General features: G+C 44.6%; 2 non-coding genes across 2 annotated transcripts; one reads left to right on the top strand and one right to left on the bottom strand.

Annotated features, from left to right (window-relative positions):
* Window positions 1-6,283: 6,283 nt before the first annotated feature.
* LOC112581912 lies at window positions 6,284-6,390 on the bottom strand. The gene has a single exon (XR_003106587.1). It is a non-coding gene; the product is annotated as a U6 spliceosomal RNA (small nuclear RNA).
* Window positions 6,391-7,527: 1,137 nt separating this feature from the next.
* TRNAG-UCC lies at window positions 7,528-7,600 on the top strand. The gene has a single exon. It is a non-coding gene; the product is annotated as a tRNA-Gly (tRNA).
* The last annotated feature ends 5,229 nt before the right edge of the window (window positions 7,601-12,829 follow it).

Here is a 12,829-nt window from a genome sequence, read left to right as displayed (position 1 = left end):
AACATCCATATGCTCACCATGTAGATTCTGTCATGGTTAATTTTTTTATTAAATTGAGTCAGATGAAACAAAGCTCTACTTCATTAAAAAATAATTTTATGTGTTTATGTTTGGCTGTGCCGGGTCTTCGTTGCTGCACCGGCTTTTCTCTGGTTGTGAGGAGCAGGGGCTATTTTTCGTTGCAGTGCGCAGGCTTCTCACTGCAGTGGCTTCTTGTTGCAGAGCACAGGCTCTAGGGGGCGAGAGCTTCAGTAGTTGCTGCAGGAGGGCTCAGTAGTTGTGGCTCGTAGGCTCTAGAACACAGATTCAGTAGAGGTGACAACGCACGGGCGTATCTGCTCTGCGACGCAAGATCTTCCCGGATCAGGGATCGAACCCATGTCTTCTGCACTGGCAAGTGGATTCTTTACCACTAAGCCACCAGGGAAATCCTCTCATGGTTAATATTTTGTTGTACTCTCTATTTCTTCCAACCATCCATCCTCAATCTGTCAGCCTCTTCACAAACTTTTTCTCTCTAAGAAGAGTGACTTGAGGCAACACCTGCAGATCCCCCTCCCCGGAACAGATAGTCAGTTTAGTGGGCAAATGGGAAGCTGAGGAAGAAAAGCAGACAGGACCTCCCCTGGGGGCCGTGCTGGGCCCTCAGGACTTCTGGCATCATAGCTGAATCTGCCTGGCACTGTAGCCCACACAGGGCAATGACTCCCTCCCGTGGGTCTGAAACTTCCCACGATTGGTGTCATCGATTTCTTCTGTCAGCCCTTCTCTTCTGGGACCCCTCCAGGACTGGCCTTCTCACCCACTGAGGTAACAGGTCAGAAGGACAGAGGCCAGGGAGGGACTGGAACCATTAGCCTCGGTTATTAATAACCAGGAGCCCAGCATTCAGAGGACAGGCTCACCATCTGGTGCTGAGGACCCATCCCAGGAAACAAAGGAGCCCCACCCTGGGGAGCCGGAAGTAGGGCGGGGCTCCTGGTGAGGAGATTCCTAGATCTAGGAGGGCAGTCAAGGATGAGCTGTGTGATCTCCCTTCTCCAGCCTTCTGCGTGTCCAAAACAAGCACATCCTGGTGACCACTTTTATTTCATTCCAGCCATTTTGTCCTCTTATGGCTTTTGTCTTTCTTTCAATATTTATTGTTTATTTGGTTGTTCTAGGTCTTAGTTGTGGCATGTGGGATCTTTCCCTGACCAGGGATTGAACCCAGGTCCCCTGCATTGGGAGTGCCAGAGGCTTAGCCACTGGACTACCAGGGAAGTCCCAGCTTCTGTCCCAGCAAGTGCAGCTTCCTTGCACTTGCCTTTCTCTCCCGATTCTCTCTCCTTCCTTTAATGTCTTGATCTTCCCCTGACATCTCCTATCCCAAGGTTTTCTCTTTATGTTCCCTCTCTCAGTGACTTTTTCCTTCTGTTCTTCTCTTCCTTCCTTGTCTCTTTGTCTCTCCCCAACTCTCTCTCTAACTCTGCCCTCACCCCTCACTATCACCCATCTCTTTCTTCTTTAATAGAGGCACATCACACAGTCTGTGAAAAAAATACTGGAAATCAAAGATGGCAGCTCAGAGAGATCTGAGCGGAACACCTTGGGAAAACTCCTCTGGGACCCTCAGAATAATCTCTTACATTGGTCATAGGTTCATTTTCATGCACCCACCCCAACAATGCTGTGATTCAGGGTCTCCTCTCTGCCTGCAGACTGGTCCCTGGGTTCTGGGCAACAGTTCCTTAGCGCCCTCTCCAGCGTGACGGAGATGCCCTTCCTCCAGTGGGAGGGGTCTCAGAGTTCATCCTCTGTCCTCCTGGAGACAAGGAAGGCCCCTGTGTAGCTGATGCAGGTAACTCTAGAGCTTGCTCTGATGCTGAACCTCAGGAGCCAGAAGGAAGAGGCGGAGGCCATGGGACACCAGGCCCCCCTCTGCTTCTACCTCATTAGCTCCCCTTTGAACTCTTTCACATTTAACCCATGTGCCAGCTGGGGACCTATCTGTCCTGGTCTATGAGCAGTGAAAGGCACACCTGCCCTGGTCCTATAGACCAGGAAAGTCCAAAGCCTTCCCAAGCTTCTGCTCTCCCAGGCAACTTACACTCTCTCACCATCTCCTTCGCCCCCTTAGCAAAGCAACTCACTCAACACATGTTTATGGAGCATCTATAGATTGGAGGCACCACCCCAGATGTTGAACAGATAGCAAGGAGGAAGAGATTCAAATCCCACCCCTAAGAGCTTTCACTCCAGTGGGCGTGCATGAGTGCTAAGTTGATTCAGTCATATCTGACTCTTTGGGACCCTATGGACCGTAGACCACCAGGCTCCTCTGTCTGTGGGATTCTCCAAGCAAGAATACTGGAGTGGGTTGCCATGCCCTCCTCCAGGGGATCTTCCCGACCCAGGGATCCTTCCAGCGGGGGTGGGTGGGTGTTGTCAAATGAACAACAACATCACTGTAGGAGGTGTGCTATGAAGAAACCGTCAAATCAGAGTGAGAACATGAAGAGGGATAGGGAGGCTGCTTCTCCAGGTTCTCTGGTCCATAACATTTGCCAAGAGACCTGATTGAAGTCATGAAGAGAAATACAGCTATTTGTGTGAAGAGTGGACCAGGCAGAGGGAACAATGAATACCAGAGCCCTGAGTAGGAAGCACGTGGGATGGGGAGGGCAGGGTGGCTGGTGGTAAGTGAGGGAAGCAGGTGGGAGGCAAGTTCTGGGCAGTAGCCAGTGGGCAGAGGATTCAGGGCGAGGGAGATGTGGTCAGAGGTTTGGAATCCTTCCGAGAGTGAGGGGAGCCACTGAAGGGTTTTGCCTTTCAAAATTGTTCCTTGCAGGACTTCCCTGGTGTTCCAGTGGCTAAGACTCTGAACTCTCAATGCAGGGAGCCTGGGTTTGAACCCTGATCAGGGAACTAGTTCCTACAGGCTGCAACTGAGAGTTTGCATGTTGCAACTAAAGATCTCTCATGTCTCATTGAAGATTGAAGATCTTACATGCTGCAACTAAATAAACTAACTAAATAAACTTTTTTAATATTAAAAAATGTCTAGTGGGCAAAGATGACTTTGCTAAGTTGCAAAAGGGGCTTCTACCCCCTACCCCACTGTTCTTCATGCCCCACACGTTGCCCCTTAGTGGCCTACAGTTGGCTCATGTTGCTCCAGCTACTTAACATACTCTCCTCTTTCTGCCCACCTGGTACCTTCTACCCTTAGGACAGTCTGCCGTATCACCACCACCACCACCACCGCAGCCACTCCGTGTGCCCTCCACCACAGCTTATCTCCTCAGCTCCCTTCTCCCAGGCTCTGAACTGAAATCAAGCTCCTTTCTCTGACCTCCAGCTGTGCTTCCTCCATCACTTGTTATTGTTCAGTCGCTCAGTCATGTCTGACTCTGCAACCCCATGGACTGCAGCACGCCAGGCTTCTCTGTCCTTCACCATCTCCCTGAGTTTCCTTAAACTCATGTCCACTAAATCAGTGATGCCAAACAGCTCATCCTCTGTTGTCCCCTTCTCCTCCTGCCTTCAATCTTTCCCAGCATCAAGGTCTTTTCCAATGAGTTGGCTCTTCACATCAGGTAGTCAAAGTATTGGAGCTTCATCTTCAGCATCAGTCCTTCCAATGAATATTCAGGACTTATCCCCTTTAGGATGAACTGGTTGGATCTCCTTGCAGTCCAAGGGACTCTCAAGAGCCTTCTCCAGCACCACAATTCGAAAGCATCAATTCTTCAGCTCTCAGTCTTCTTTATGGTCCAACTCTGACATCCGTACATGGAAAAACCATAGCTTTGACTATACGGACTTTTGTCAACAAAGTGACCTCTCTACTTTTTAATATGCTAAGTTTGTCATAGTTTTTCTTCCAAGGAGCAACTGTCATTTAATTTCTTTTAATTTCCTCCATCACTAATATGGTTCTAATTCGCCTGCACTGTAATTTATCTTTTCGTGGACTCCTCTACTGAAACGGGAGCCCCTCCCACAGCAGGGACTATGAATCCACCTCTGAATCCCAGCTCCTGCATCTTACCTGGTCCAGAGCAGGTGTCCTCCAGAAAGGACTGTCAAATGCCTCAGCTGCAGCGAGACTCCTAGGAAGTGTACCCCCCCGCCCCCATTTCTTCACGTAGCTAAGCCTTTCTTCTTGCAGGGAGGGCATGTGGGTGTCCTTCAGATTCTCATTTACAATTCCTCTGGAAAAATTCTGTATTCAGAAGAATACTGGGTGTAAAGGCAGAATTCTGTGTTGAGGTCCTCCATGCAATGCTTCTTAGTTGTGTACATTTAAAGAACTCACTTCATTCTGGAGAGCCTATATTTCTGCATTTACCAAATGAGAAAAAAATCTCCAGATCAACCCAAATCCTAAAGTACAGTGTTTCTCAAACTGTAGATCTTAAGACACTGGTGGGCCATGAAATCAATTTAACAGCTCAGGACCAGCATATTTTTAAAATGGAATAGAAAAGAAATGAAGAGAGCAGAGCATGTAACAAAGTTAAATACTGTGGGCTTTGGGGGAGCTTTTTTGGCCACTCGGCTTGGGGAATCTTATTTCCCCAACCAGGGATCAAACCTGCACCCCCTGCAGTAAAAGCGTGGAATCTTAACCACTGGACCACCAGGGAAGTCCTTATATTGTTTTTTGAAATAGTGCAGTTAAACACTCTGCATATGTAGTGGGTCACGATATAAAATGTTGCTTCCTGTTATGAAATGTAGTAAAAAAAAAAACTTGAAAAAAAATGATATCTATTTCTGTCAAAGGGTAAGGTTCCTGTAGAGTTTATTGATATAATAATGCATTTTGTTGAAAATTATCAGGCTAGAAGTCTAGAATTGGGACCCTCTAGGGCAGTAACTAAAGTAGTTAAATGGTAGGTAAATGTACAATGTTAATAATTTTTAAAAATTGAGATACAATTGACATATAACATTATATTAGTTTCAGGTATACAACATCATGATTCAATATGTGTATATATTACAAAATGAGTTAATCACTTTCGAAATCAGAAACCTATAGTAATTTACCAAGAATTTGTGGACAGACTGCTGTATTATGAAGAGACATGGGTTTAAAGCCTGATTCCAGTTTTCACTCTTTTCATTACCTACTGATCCTTGGTTTCTTCCTCTGTAAATTGGAGATAATGAGATCAACTTTTGGAAATAGACCTGGCACATGATCTGTACTGAGTAAATGTGTATTCTCTCCCTTGAGAATTTCACAAAACATGGCCTTCCTTTTTGATCTCTTCAAGATAAAGATGGTTTAGGAGGCCATATCTTTTTCATCTGCAGTTAGCTTTATCTTAAAGCTTGGCTCAACTTGAGTTTAGATCCTGGAGATCTTGTCGAATGCATCATAAGACTGCAAAATAATTTTGTGTAAGTTGGCTTGAACAACTCAAATTAAAGTCACTTGGGAACCTGGTTTTAATTTTCTTTTATTGAGATATAATTACACAGTAAGTTTTTTAACCTGTTTTTGCTTTCTCTTACTGAATTGCTTTATCCACTGCAACTTTTTATTTTTCCCTTTGTTTAGTTTTTTGTTTCCTTTAATCTGTTTTGCTCCTCTTCACAAAAATAATCTCTCTCCAGAACGTATAACAATATAGTATTCAAAGGGATGAAATCCCTGTCCATCTGAGTTGTAAATCAGCCAGTGCTCATATATGCTGGATAAGTTGCTACCTGTGTGGGAGTCATTCCACAATGCCCTCTTTCTTGCTTTGTGTCAGAAAGAATTCAGCTAAAAATAAGAGCATGTTTGGTTTCCTTGACACATCACATGAGGTTCAAAGAGTCATCTGCGCTCATGCGTGATGTGTTCTGCAAATGCATTAAGACAGAGATACTGTGAGGTGCCGGTGAAGAGTACAGTGTTGGCATTCAGCCACCACTCCTCAGATGGTGTGTGCCCGGGGCAAGTTACTCATTTATTTATTTTTAAACAGGAGAAAATCAAAGTTTAATAACACGTATATATGGGAGAGAGTCAGAAAAAACTGAGTAACTCACCAAAGTGGCTGCAGCCCTGCCAGCCTCATCTAAAGACAGAAGATGTTAAGGGTGGGGAGAGTCAGCTCTGGGAGGTGACCAGAAAAAAAACACACGGTAAACAAGGAGCCCAAACTAGTCAATCTTAAAGGAAATCAACCCTGAATATTCGTTGGAAAGACTGATGCTGAAGCTCCAAGTAAACAAGGGTGATTGTGATGCAGGTTTAAACATTGTCTTCTCTGAAGATAAGAATTTGTAGAGAGTTGATAATAAAATTATGGAATGCTTTACAAATTTGCTTGGCATCCTTGCACAGGGGCCTTGCTAATCTTCTCTTTTTTCCTACAATTTTAGTGCATGTGCTGCTGAAGTGAGCACCTGAGGCAAGTTATTTTACTTCTCTCTGCTTCTGTTTCCTCACCTAAAAAAAGGGTGATAACCGTACTCACCTCTTAGGGTTCACTCCAGAACATGGCCTGGTGCATGGTGAGTGCCAAGGAAATGTTTCTATATGAATCAAGAGTGCACTAGTAAAACAAATGTCTCATGTTCTAAGGAGGGGCTCCATCCAGTGGAAATGAGAAAATCCTAAGATTCCTAATTACCCCTCACGTTTTAGTTACACACCTAAATCATACGTTTCCAGCATTCTGTACATACGCCTTGATTTTGTTCTTTTCCTTCCCAGTTGAACACAGTGTGGGCCAACTGCTCACTGCACATCCAGCTGAGAGTCATTGATTTTATCCACGTGCTCACATGCTCAGTCGCTTCAATCATGTCTGACTCTGCGACCCTATGGACTGTAGCCTGCCAGGCTCCTCTGTCCGTGAGACTTCCTAGGCGAGAATACTGGAGTGGGTTACCATGCCCTCCCCCAGGGGATCTTTCCAACCCAGGGATAGAACCTGAGTCTCCTGCGTCTCCTGAATTGCAGGCTGATTCTTTACCGCTGAGCCACTGGGGAAGCCCCATTAGCATCCACAGTACTTAGTATGTCTCAACTTTGTCCCTATTGTACCAAGGTCATGAGATCCTGCACGTTTTCTCTAGTATCATCACTTTTTCACGTCCACTCGTTTTATGTAAGTGAAGGCAAAATGGTCAACTAGCCACAACTAACCAGACACACAGGCTAAAGTAGCTTGAACTTCATGTGATCAAGAACATTTATTAGGTCACTTGGAAAATGGAACTGGAGTGTCCCACCTGGAGAGACTCACAGCCTTATGAGGGGCAAACATAAAGGAATGTATAATTTTCAGAGTGCAGTGAATGAGAACAGTGGACGGGCATATGGGGATTCAACCGAGGACAGAGAAGGAAAGGATCTCACCTGTGGCCAGGAAAGTGTGGTCACCGATGGTGGGGTAGCAGAAAAGAGAGGAACTGGCTGAGGTCCATCCAGCACAGCCACTTATCTTGGGCAAATTACTTAAAGTCTCTCTGGACCATCATTAATAAAAGAAGGATAAGATCTGCTTCATTAAAAAAAATGATACAAATGATGGCACTTCCCTGGTGGTCCAGTGGTTAGGACTCTGCATTTCCACTGCAGAGGCCATGGCTTCAATTCCTGGTCAGGGAACTAAGATTCCAAAATCGGATGGCCAAAAGAAAAAAAAAGATACAAATGAACTTATTTACAAAACAGAAACAGACTCACGGATATAGAAAGCAAACTTAGGGTTGCCAAAGGAGAAAAGGTTATGAGAGATAGCATAGGAATTTGAGATGAACAGATATACCCTATTATTATAAAATAGATCAACAACAAGCCTCTACTTATAGTACTTATACTTATCTTGCAATGACCTATAGTAGAAAAGAATCACTTCGTCGTACATCTGAAACACAAATCAACTGTACTTCAATGTAAATAAATAATTTTTTAAAGAAAAAGACCCACTTCAAAGGGTTATTGTTATTATTTTGGCTGCACCAGGTCTTAGTTGCAGCACTCGGGATCTAGTTCTCTGACCAGGGATGGAACCCACGGCCCCTGCTTTGGGAATGCGGAGTCTTAGCCACTGGACCACCAGGGAAGTCTCAAAGTGTTATTTTAGAGGATTAAATGAGATAGAAAAATGTGCTCAGTAAACTGTGAGGCACATAGAAGACAGAATTAGTTATAGCCAGGAGCAGTATCATAAGAGGAATAGATAGTTGAACTGGGTAGGATGGTCAGTGGCGGGGAACTGATCATCAAACAAAGTGAGAACCTTCATTACAAGAGGACAGTATCAGGGTAGATCAGGAGGCAGCCGATGATTATCCCCCCTAGGCAAGCCATGAATGGAGCCAAGAGCAGACCATGATATTTATGATGACTAATCTATCCTTGCTAGGATGGGGATAAGGGGCAAAGGGGGCCAACTCCACTCTGGGAAGCTGAGAATCAACAATGAAGAGAGCTGGGGCTCCTGCCAAAGTCCTCAGCTTTCTTCATAGGAGAGAGGAAGAGATTATTGGCTGATGGGGGTTGGTGGCATTGGGCAGGACCCTAGGAAAGCAGTGAAAGGTTTGGAAGAGGCACTGTCCAGAGGGGAGAGAGGGTTGCCCAGATCCGTGACTAGACGCACTGACTGTGATGGGTTGTTTGATTTTCTCCAGTAGGACAAAGGACAAGTGGTTGTATTAGTTCAAGGGGAAAGGCTGGTAAGGGCTGGAAGGAGAGGGGTTGAAGCAATTCACAATGATGTCAAGTTTATAGAGGAAGCAGAGTGAGTCAGGGAGGGTGGGTAGTCAGTGATGGATTTCTGGATGTGGGCACCAGGAAATAGAAATGTCAATAAGCTGGACCAGTGGGTGGAGCAAGAGAAAGGGGAAGCTCAGAGCTTGGGGAATCTGATGGTCAGTGTAGAGCAATCCTTAATGGTACCAAGATTTAAGGTGGTCCCTAATGTGGAGAGGCAGATTCTTCATGGTCTTGAAAGATAATATGAGAAGAAAGTGCTGAATGCAACTCTTTATGTAAAGTATCTAATATTATCACCGCAACAGCCCTTCAAGTTGAGGATTTGTGAAAAATGAAAATTCAAACACAAATGAAGAAGATTGCCAAGTCCCTCAGAATTATTTGCCAACAAAGGTCCGTCTAGTCAAGGCTATGGTTTTTCCTGTGGTCATGTATGGATGTGAGAGTTGGACTGTGAAGAAGGCTGAGCGCCAAAGAATTGATGCTTTTGAACTGTGGTGTTGGAGAAGACCCTTGAGTTTCCCTTGGACTGCAAGGAGATCCAACCAGTCCATTCTGAAGGAGATCAGCCCTGGGATTTCTTTGGAAGGAATGATGCTAAAGCTGAAACTCCAGTACTTTGGCCACCTCATGCGAAGAGTTGACTCATTGGAAAAGACTCTGATGCTGGGAGGGATTGGGGGCAAGAGGAGAAGGGGATGACAGAGGATGAGATGGCTGGATGGCATCACTGACTAGATGGACGTGAGTCTCAGTGAACTCTGGGAGTTGGTGATGGACAGGGAGTCCTGGGGTCGCAAAGAGTTGGACACAACTGAGCGACTGATCTGATCAGAATCATTAAGATGGGTGGTGGTTTAGTCTCTAAGTCGTGTCTGACTCTTACGATCCCATGGGCTATCCTTTGTCCATGGGATTTTCAGGGCAAGAATACTGGAGTGGTTTGCCATTTCCTTCTCCAATTAAGATGGGAAGCTCAGGTAATTCCCTGGTGGTTTGGTGGTAAAGAACCCACTTGCCAGTGAAGGCCGCTTGAAGCTGAAACCCAGAACTCTGATTGCAGTAACATTATTTAAGAAGGAGTCTTTGGGTTTCAGCCAGGATGGGTGGCATAAGCTCGGCAGGACGAGAGCGCGGTTGTCCTCCCCAATGCCTACTCATGATGCTCTTCTAGCCTGAGGCTGGTGGCCTCCACATATTGCCCAGGAGCCAGGTTCACTGAGGTCCTCCGCAACGTGGACGGGGAAGGTGTGGAGTTGACATTGCCGGAGGAACATGAGTTATGAAGAGAAGTGGATGAACTCAGCAGTTGTAAATTTGGCCACCCGCAGTTCCTCAAAAAGTTAAACAAAGAATTACCATAGGACTGAGAAATTCTACTCCTAGGTATATACAGAAGAGAAACTGAAAACACATGTCCACACAAAAACCTGGACCTGAATGTTTCTAGCAGCTCTACTTATAATAGCCAGAGTGGAAACAACCCTCCCAAGAAAGGATGAACAAAGAGTGGTACAGCTATCCCCCACGTTTCTTGAAAGTTCGCTTTATGCCACTTCGCTTTTATGAAAGACCTACGTTAGTACCTGTTTTCACTAGCCTGAAGAAATCTGAAGAGGATTTTCGCTTTTACAGTAAAAGGCGAGAGTAATACTGTGTCTATTTTGTAGCGAGTGGTTATAGAGGCAGGGCTTACCCCACGCCTGGAAGTGGCTCAGTCAAGCTCCTTCCCGGAAACTATACTCAGCGTTCAGTCACCATAGTCTTCAATGCTTGTGTGTGAGCATCTGTGCTTCCTCTCTGTTTATTTTTTGCATCCATTAGTAAGATACATCCTAAGATAATGACTTCCTTATTTTATGCCATTTCAGTTTACGAAATGTTTCATAGGAATGCTCTACTTTCAGATAGAGGAAAAACAACCTAAATATTCTATGCTGGAATATTATTTATTCAGCTATAAAAAAGGAAGGAAGCATTGCTTCATGCAATAGTATGGACAAACCTTGAAAACAGTATGTGATATGAAAGAGGCAAGACACAAAAGGCCACAAATTATATGACTGCATTTATATGAAATATTCACAACAGACAAATTCATACAGAGAGAAAGCAGATAGTGATTGCCAGAGACTGAGGGGAGGAGGCGATGGGGAGTGGGTAGAGGGTTTCCTCCTGGGGTGATGAAATGTTCTCAAATTAGATGGCGGTGATTGCACAATTTTGTGAATACCCTACACACCACTGAATTGTATGCTTGAAAAGGGTGAAATTTACCATATGTGAATTGTATAGCTCAATAGAAACAATCATAAATAAATAAGCTTTGACCACCCAGTGCTGCTCTATGGAGACAGTGCAGCTGTGAGCAGTGAAGTGATGTATCCGAGAGCCATTTGCTACCCCTTGGCATCAGGATGGGAGAGCTGGAGGAAGGATGAACTTGGATGGAGGAGTTTTCTAGAACCAGGATACAAGTGAGTCCTCCAGTTGGATCTCAGGTGACTAATGACCCATAGAGTTAGTATTCCTTTCTGATGAATGGGGCAGGGATGGCCAGGTATGTTGTAAAGGACATGAAGTTTGATGTTTTCTTAAGAGAGTCCACCTTCACCAGAATAAGGCTAAGTATGGTCAGGCTCAGTACACATAGGAGTTGGGGAAAGTTGTGGGAGCCTCTTCAGCCCTCCCTTCTCCTGGAAACATCTGGTGGGCTGCAATGCATCAGAAGATGTAGGTTCAGGTATTGACCACTGAAAGCCGCAGACTACGATATACCTCATTGACTTTCTTAGGGGCACCATGGCAGAAAAATAGGGCCCACAAAAGCCACCACATGGGCAGGAGCCCCACACATACTCAGCTCAACTGATTGCTCCTTCAAGATCCATCAGGTCCAGTTACCTCCAGATGGGGCTTCTGGTTAGGGCTGCAGAGAACTGTTTTTGGTTTTTGTTAAATATTTATTTAACAGGTCATAGCATGCAGAATCTTCTGTCTTCATTGCGGCATGCAGGAGCTAGTTCCCTGACCAGGGATTGAGCTGGGGCTTCCTGCATTGGGAGCACAGAGTCTGAGCTACTGGACCACTAGGGAAGTCCCTTTTTTTGTTTGTTTTAATATCAATGGCTGGAAACTTTATGTATTTATTTGCCCAATTGCACGGTTTACAAGGGATCTTAGTTTCCTGGCCAGGGATCAAACCTGTGCCACTTGGAGTGGAAGCACCAACTCCTAACCACTGGACTGCCAGGGGAGTCCCCATTTTAACAGCTTTTAAGTGTACATTGCAGTGGCATCAAGGACAACCGTGTTGCTGTGCGAACATCACCATCCTCAACCTGCAGAACTTTTTCATCTCCTCAAACTGAAATTCTAGACCCATTAAACACAAACTCTTCATTCCCCCTCCTCCCAGCCCCTGGCAACCACCAGGACTCTTTCTATCTATCAAAGTTTGACTACCCTAAGGGCCTCACATGTGTGGAATCATATAGTGTTTGTCCTTTCGTGTCTGGCTTATTTCACTTGGCATGATGTTTTCAAGGTTCACCCATGATGTAGTATGTTTCAAAAGATCCTTCCATTTTAGGCCTAAATAATATGTTACATATAATATAAACAATATTTTTAATATAAACATTTTGTTTATCCGTTCACCCATCAATAGACGTGTGAATTCATTTGAGTTATTTCTTTTAGCTATTGTGAATAATGCTGCTATCAGCATTAGTGTGAAAATGTGTTTGAGTTTCTGCTTTTAATTCCTTTTTTAAAATTTACTATTATTTGTTAAAATATTTATTTGGTTGTCCCAGGTCTTAGTTGTGGCATGTGAGATCTAGTTCCCTGACCAGGGATTGAACCTGGGCCCCCTGCATTGGGAACAAAGAATCTTAGCCACCAGACCACCAGGGAAGCCCCTGCTTTCAATTCTTGTGCACATACATAGACATAACATTGCTGGACATATGGTAATTCTATATTTAATTTCTTGAGGAACCAGTTAAAAGAAAGTTAAGCCTTTCTGTAAGTGATGAAAAACAGTTAAGAATCAAAACAGCCAGTTTGATACCCTGAGAACAAACAAACAAACAAACAAAAACATACCTGTTTTTT

The sequence above is a fragment of the Bubalus bubalis genome, chromosome 24 (assembly GCF_019923935.1).
Source record: "Bubalus bubalis isolate 160015118507 breed Murrah chromosome 24, NDDB_SH_1, whole genome shotgun sequence".
Classification (NCBI taxonomy): Eukaryota; Metazoa; Chordata; class Mammalia; order Artiodactyla; family Bovidae; genus Bubalus; species Bubalus bubalis.
The sequence above is the reverse complement of the archived record's forward strand: the minus strand, read 5'-3'. Positions and strand labels throughout refer to the sequence as shown.